Raw genomic sequence first — 8,586 nt, 5'->3', positions numbered from 1 at the left:
AAAACAATCTTTTCTGTGTTTCACAGTACACACTGATGATGGCTTAGGCCGAAACGCGTCTGTGAGGACATAGTAATAATACATTTTTGAAAATATAATCTGAGAGTGCGGTTTTTCATCTTTATTTTTGATAAACGTTTTTATTACTCGCACCCATAAATTATTTTTGTGAGTTGAGCGCGCCTGCTCTTAATAGTTTACTTATGTCTCAATAGAACTACAGAAACGCGACCCGATATGGCAATCTTACATAGTGTGCATGGTTATAGCAGATAAAGGACCGCAAAGCGAATCCAGAAGTGCCTTTCACCCTGTCACGATTTGATGAACCACTGAAACAATTTTGGAAACATTATTTTAAGGTAAAAAATGTTACATAGTTTTGCTTTAATAAAGCTCATGCTGGCCACATGAGCTGGCAAAAAACATGGGCATATTTGTCATTTTTATCCTATTGTTTGCTATATTTATTCGCTTGGTCAGTGTCGTTGTTTGGTGAAGTGATCTGGCGGTCAAGTCTTGCCTGGAACTAATTCTCCTGAAAATAATTGCACACCTTCGTCAACCAATCAGATTCAAGCATTCAACAGCCCTGTAGTATAACACAAATTAATTAAGTAAACTTCACTTTTAAATATATTAGGTGGATTGAACACAATAAAATTATGCTGTGACAAAATGTTAAATTGTGTTACTTTAGCTCATTTGAATTAAATAAACTGAACAACAGTATATAAAAAAAATAAAAAATAAAAAAAATAAAAAAAAGAGCTTTATTGGAAATTGTATATTGGGTCAATATAACTCAATTAAGTTAAAACACCATCAGACATAAACCTGATTGAATTAGGTTACAACAAAAAAAAATAGATTTTATAAGTAGTATCGGATAGAAATACCTCCTTAAAGCAACATGTTTACTTGTTACAGTGAGACTGCTTTAATTAAAAACATCTTAATTATTCCAAACTTTTGCCCTCCATTGTACACTATTACAGTGTACACTCATTATAAATTCATTTAATTATTTTCGTACATATTTTGTCTAAAGTCTGTCTGCCAATAGACAGTTCAATTTCAAAAATGTGATTTTTCTCACTGTTATTTCATAGTTATGTTTGCACAGTGTTTTCTTAATGGTGTACTGCATTCAGCTGTTCCTCTTTTTTCTGCTTAATTGTGAAGGACATATCTTTACTCGCTTGTTTTGTTCTCATAGACTTCGTGTAAATTCATCTTCAGACCACCAAAACACATCTATAATCTCAACACATTTGTGTCCGTTCAGTAGGTAATGACTGTTGACCCTTCTCGACTCGGTTCATCGCCTTCTCTTCCTACGGCGAGGTGCCTGAGGGTTTGTCAGTTAAAAACAGATAAATGTGCTACACATCAGCACCTGTAATCCAACTCCACCGTCAGCCGCTTTTATTGGCAGGTGATTGAAGCTGTGTCAGGTCATAATTCAACCAGGTTAAGATCTGGACACATTCCCACTGCTGTGCTTTGAGTGTGATTTGGCTGGCTGTAAAAGTCAATGGTCCACTACTTGGTTTTAAAGGTTCAGTGAGTTCTCAGTCATTTCAGCTGTCAATATTTTGGAGCTGCAGACGATAATGGCAAGGTTGAGAGTCATGGCGCATTTCTCTTTGTCTCAAAGACTCTCCCTGTTCAGTCATATGTTTGCTCCGGTTTCGTGGAAAATCAGTGACTTTGCATATCTTTGCAAATGTGGGAATAACTAACTAGTAACTTGCTCGTTTAGATGCTGTTTTTATGTACTGTTAGCAATATGTCCAAGCAAGATGGATGGATGGATGGATGGATGGATGGATGGATGGATGGATGGATGGATGGATGGATGGATGGACTGATGGATGGATGGATGGATGGATGGATGGATGGATGGATGGATGGATGGATGGACTGATGGATGGATGGATGGACGGACGGACAGATGGATACAATTTATCAGAGCTATTTTAATGAGAAAGTGTAAGCTGTGTTTTACAGTATGACTCTAGTGGTGAAGATATCAGGATCTGACAATCTTAGGATTATTTTGGTGTCAGTGTGATTAGTTTGCTTCAGGCAGATATTGGGGAAAGTGTCGGCATCAGCATGATTTAAGCAGATATTAGAGGCAGATTAGGCCAATATTGAAAGCAGAAAATTGATAATGATATTATTATCGGTCATCGGTCTGATTAGGCCAATGCTGGAAGATTTGTAAACAGTACTGTCTTTCTGTGCCAACTTTTAAAAGTATAAATAAAGTCCCTTGATTCATTATAATATAGCTTTAGATTGAATGTTTTTTTTTTTTTTTTTTTTTTTTTTTATAAAACAGACAATATAGATTGATAATGTTGCCCATCATATTCTGTCATAAAAAAAATGAAGTACCTGCTATCAGTATTGGCCAAAATGTTCATTTTAAAGCATCATTAGTTTATATTGTTTAGAGGATCCAAACAGAAATATTATACAGACAATTAAACATAAGATAAAGTAACATCTGCTCCCACTGTGACATTCAAGAACTTTTTTTATTTATTTATGTTAGCTTTATTTGGATAAACTATTTCCTTGGTCTATGAGTAAGGATCTTCAAATTAATAGAGATGTGTAGAGGTTGTTTGCTTTTAGAAGTGCATGATGGGATAGACTTTATTTAAAGAAGGCCTGAACGAGACGCGCTCTCTCTACGTCGTTCTCTTGTGAACATCGAGTTATTTGTGCAATCTATCAAGTACAATCTGCCAAACTGCATTTGTACTTCATATTCATAAATATGAAAGTGGCTGAAGATGTCCCTGAGAGATGATCTTCTCACATGAGCTCTCAAACAGTCCTGAATCATCAGCTCGTGTGCTTTGATGTCACTGAAGAAAGCCATAGATGGATTTGAAAGGAATCTATCTGGCACTTCAGCTCTTTTGTCAGTCTTTTCCTCAGGAAAAAAAAAAGCATGGGATCTCTTTGTATTTCCCCTCTCTTGTTTTCCAGCCTTAGTTTTTGCTCTTCCACCTTCCTTTGCTTTGTCCAGGGGAATCATTACTGTTTTGCTGAATATTTCATACACTTCAATACCTCTCTTCTCATTCACCTGACAAACACCTGCCCCCGAGTTCAGGAAATGAATAAAACACATCCTGAACTCTGCGTAAGTGCTGCTGTCTCCTCAGAGCGGGAGAGAGTTCAGCAGAGACAGCATTACCTCTGTTTCCCAGATGATCATGTATCAACAGAGAGATTTTAATTCTTTACCATGTAGGGTTTTACCTGGGAACACTCGCTTACTTGACCCTTTCCTTTCCTTTCCTTTCCTTTCCTTTCCTTTCCTTTCCTTTCCTTTCCTTTCCTTTCCTTTCCTTTCCTTTCATTTTGAGAAAAACCTTTACACATCATGTCCTTTTTCCTTTCCTTTCCTTTCCTTTCCTTTCCTTTCCTTTCCTTTCCTTTCCTTTCCTTTCCTTTCCTTTCCTTTCCTTTCCTTTCCTTTCCTTTCCAACCCCTCTTCCCTTCCCTTCCCTTCCCTTCCCTTCCCTTCCCTTCCCTTCCCTTCCCTTCTTTTCCTTTCCTTTCCTTTCCTTTCCTTTAAAAAAACATTTACACATTCCTTCTTTCTTTTATTTTCCTTTCCTTTCCTTTCCTTTCCTTTCCTTTCCTTTCCTTTCCTTTCCTTTCCTTTCCTTTCCTTTCCTTTTCAAACCAAACAAACCTTTTCCTTCTTTTCCTTACACTTCCTTCTTTTCCTTACACTTCCAAACATCTATTCTATTCTATTCTATTCTATTCTATTCTATTCTATTCTATTCTATTCTATTCTATTCTATTCAAACCTTTTTCAAATCTTTCCAAAGTAAACCAAATGGAATCCTTTCACGTTTGTGCAAACAAAGTATATTTAATTATTGAAAGTGTGATTTCCTAATACAGAGAATCCAGTGAAAGGAAATTCTGGAATGTCTTCATGTTTAATTGACGTGTGTCGAGCCGGTGTTCTGCAGCTGTAGGACTGGCTAAAGCATAGCCTGAGGGTTGTGCGCTCCTCTCGAAGTCTGCAGAGGTTTCTCATCTCCTGTCCAGATCTTCTGGCTGATGCTTTTGTTTAGTTGCCCTTGGTTTTACATGTGTACTTCTGTGACTGAAGTAAGTGTCAATCCATGTGAACAAACTTTGACTCAGAGCATGAGGAAGTACTTAAGCCTTGTAGCTCTGCGGTGACTTTTCTCAGCTCTCTGTTGTACTTCTCATGTCTAACATTGCTTATAGTTTCATACCAATATAGTGAACTGATTTTGATGGTGTATGTGTGTTAACACATTTCTGAGTAAAATTCCTCAAGACGGTGTGATTGGGTGTGTTAGAGTGGGGAATTTGGCTCAAAGAACAAAACCGGTCTAAACTACAGTCACACCAAATCTCTCTCTAGAGATGAAAGCATTTTTTACTCTCTGCTCTAACCTACTCGAACAAGCTCTCTCTTCAGCTTCAACCTGTCACTCAAACTCTTACCTATACTGACGTCCTGGGCTGAGGGAGGGAACGGATATTTTAAACAGTCTTTCAGATGTCTTAACCAAAGAAAATCTGTCTCTCTATAGCTCTGCAGAAAAGAAATAATTATGTGCTCTCTTGTCTGACGGATGAGGAAATCGGGTGTTGGCTTGATCTAAAAAAAAAATGTTAAAACATGTATCCCTTAGTTTAAATAAATAGCTTAAATACCGTTTAAAGCTGAGGTGTTAAAATATTATGGTTATTACAAAACTCGAATTCCATCATAATATGTAGAGGCTATAGTAGGTAAAATATTTGTAAGTTGTTTAAATATTGGAATAATTATGATTTGTAAAAAAAAATAAAAAAAAAATTAAGTCCTGATGCTCACCAAGAGGAAAAATTTGATTCATTCGTTGCTATAGGAGAGGAAGAATTTACTAAACTCATTAAATCATCTAAATCGACAACATGTATGTTAGACCCTATACCAACTAAGCTACTGAAAGAGATCCTTCCAGAGGTCATAGATCCTCTTCGTAATATCATTAATTGATCTTTGTCTCTAGGATACGTACCAAAAAACTTTAAGCTGGCTATGATTAAAGAAGCTTGTTAAAAAAACGCAACTTGATCCTTCAGAATTAGTCAATTACAGGCCGATCTCGAATCTACCTTTTCTGTCAAAGATATTAGAAAAGGCAGTATCCTCACAACTATGTTCCTTTTTAGAAAGAAATGATATCTGCGAGGATTTCCAGTCCGGATTTAGACCGTACCATAGTACCGAGACAGCTCTCGTTAGAGTCACAAATGATCTGCTCTTATCATCCGATCGTGGTTGTATCTCGCTATTAGTGTTACTTGATCTTAGTGCTGCATTTGACGCCATTGACCACAACGTTCTTTTAAATAGATTAGAACATTATGTTGGCATTACGGGAAATGCACTAGCATGGTTTAAATCATACTTATCTGACCGTTATCAGTTTGTAGCAGTAAATGATGAGATGTCTCATCGATCACAAGTTCAGTATGGTGTACCACAAGGCTCAGTACTAGGACCGCTGCTTTTCACTCTGTACATGCTACCATTAGGAGATATCATTAGGAAACATGGAATTAGCTTCCACTGTTATGCTGACGATACTCAGCTCTATATTTCTTCAAAACCTAACGAAATTTATCAATTCACAAAATTAACGGAATGCATAGCGGATATAAAAAATTGGATGACTCGTAATTTCCTACTTCTAAATTCTGAAAAAACAGACTTTCTAATTATTGGACAAAAAACTTCCTCACGTAATAACCTAGAATACTGTCTAACACTTGATGGCTGCTCTGTTAAGTCTTCGTCGTCGGTTAGGAACCTGGGTGTGCTCTTTGATACCAATCTTTCATTTGAAAGTCACGTGTCTAGTATCTGTAAAACTGCATTTTTCTGCCATATGCTGCCATATGCTCTCATTGACAAATGCAGAACAATTAGTTCATGCGTTCATGACCTCAAGGCTAGATTAGGCTCTACTGGGTGGTTGCCCAGCACGCTTAATAAACAAACTACAGCTGGTTCAAAATGCAGCAGCTCGAGTTCTTACCAGAACCAGGAAGTATGACCATATTAGCCCGGTTCTGTCAACACTGCATTGGCTCCCTATTAAACATCGCATAAATTTTAAAATATTGCTGATTACTTACAAAGCACTAAATGGTTTAGCTCTGCAGTACTTGAGCGAGCTCTTAACGCATTATAGTCCGTCACGTCTATTGCGATCTCAAAATTCCGGCCAGTTGATAATACCTAGAATATCAAAATCGACTGCTGGCGGTAGATCCTTTTCCTATTTAGCACCAAAACTCTGGAACAGTCTTCCTACCATTGTCCGGGAAGCAGACACACTCTGTCAGTTTAAATCTAGATTAAAGACACATCTCTTTGACCTAGCATTCACATAATACATTATAGACTTCTATAATTTAATGTTAGGCTGCATAGATTAGGTCAGCTGGAACCGGGAACACTTCCCATAAATCCTGATGTACTCGTTACATCATGAGAAGAATGGCATCTACGCTAATTTTAGTGTCTGTGTTTATCCCGAGGTTTTCCTGCAGCCTGCCGGATCCAGGCCGTATCCAGATCTGACGAAGGACCTTCGCCTGGACCGATGACAACGCAGTGCTGAAGTCTCTTCTAGTCTCTTCGCAGTGCCAACTAGTCTCTCCCTATGGAGGATCCCTCTACCACTCTACAGATAAGGCGTTGTCGGGAAAATTCGTTTCGCGTTCCTACCCCAAAGCAACAAAATAAAATACAATTCTTTATCAAAATTTATAAGGAAAGACAAGTACTTTGTTTAGGCTTGGCTTGTAGGGAATTCCAAACCTGCATATATTCAAACGCACATAACTATAGAACCCATTCTAAATGCGCATGTGAACGCCATCAGTGTTTCTCACAGGTTCGCGTTTAAAGTCTGTGTAGAGAGAATGGTGTCGTCTTAGCGGCCCCTAATTTAATAACAAATGATCGTTGCGACGGAAGCAAATCAGTCAAAACTAACTTTAGATGGAAAATAACTTAACTCTGCTATAAAGCCAAAACAATCTCTGTTACCTTAAATTATACGCTTATCTCTGTAAAGCTGCTTTGAAACAATCTACATTGTTAAAAGCGCTATATAAATGAAGATGACTTGACTTGACTTGACCAAGGCTGCCTTTGTATGATAAAAAAAATGCAGTAAAAACAGTAAAATTGTGAAATATTATTACATTTTAAAATAACTGAAAATGTAATTTATTCCTGTGATCAAAGCTGAATTTCCAGCATCATTACTCCAGTCTTCAGAACTGTGACGAAACTTCAGAACAAAAAGAAAAGGCTGTGTTGCGTGTGTGTGTGTGTGTGTGTGTGTGTGCGCGTGTGTATGTGTGTGTGCGCGTCTGTGTGTGCGTGTGTGTGCGCGCATGTGTGCGTATGTTTGTGTGTGTGTGTGTGTGTGTTAGTCTGAGCTGAGCTGAGCTCACCGGCGCGCTGCTGGTCTCGTGTTTCATTAGAGAGTGTGTGTGAGCTGGCAAAGTGAAGGAAGCAGGGATGATTTTCCAGCGGTCATCGCACCTCACCCTCAGCCCAGAGGAGGAGACATGTGGTGGTCACTGGGAGAGATGTGGCCTTCTCATCCCACTGCTATTTAAACAGGCTGGTGAAAGGAGTGACTGCCAGGTTTCAGATTTAATTCATTTTACTGATGATCATATTCCTCAAATAGGCCAATGAACTATATATATTTGCCTCTGACAACAGCATATGAAATCAGATGTGTGGGTTACTGAAACACCAGGCCTGTCCAAGACATTAGAACAACTTATTTCACTTTTGTTTAAATCAGCACAGTTTTAAACCTCTAATAATTAATATTTTGGTAATAAATTACAATAAAGTCCTTTTAGTTAAACATATGTTAGGGTTAGGGTTAGGGTAACCTAACCCTAACCCTAACCTAACCCTATAGGGTTTTCATAAACACTTTTTGTTATTCTGCTTGAAATTCTCTTCACATCCTGATACCAATCAATAACAGAAGTGGTCTAATTATTAAAACATGTACATATATCTTCTGTGGAAGTTTTAGGACCAAAAAATGTTCGTCCAATCATTGCATTCGGTCCGAATGTAATGATTGGATATCTTGCCTGCCTATCAGCACATGTATTTCCATCCCTCCGCACACCTGCTCACGCAGACGTCATCGGTCTGTTTCATGCTACGCAGAACTGTAGACAGACGTCAGTCACAGAGCACCACAAACAAACAGTCGCATTTTACAGTTCCTCCTGAACCAGAACAATGAGCTTACGCTGCTTACACGCATCTCATAACCGTAATTTAGAGACGGCAACCCATGACCTTCTACTCTGAGCGGTTCATATGCAGCAGTCAGCATATTGCAATGTTATGTGCTTTGAGACATGAGATAATTTGACGTTGTGTCTCTGCTGTGTGTGTTCATGTGTTTCGGAGGAGGCGTGACTTTGGAGATGCTCTGAAGGGAGGGTGGGATCTCATGCTTTCAA

This window comes from Squalius cephalus (genome assembly GCF_949319135.1).
Source record: "Squalius cephalus genome assembly, chromosome: 23".
Classification (NCBI taxonomy): domain Eukaryota; kingdom Metazoa; phylum Chordata; class Actinopteri; order Cypriniformes; family Leuciscidae; genus Squalius; species Squalius cephalus.
Note: the sequence above shows the minus strand (reverse complement) of the source record.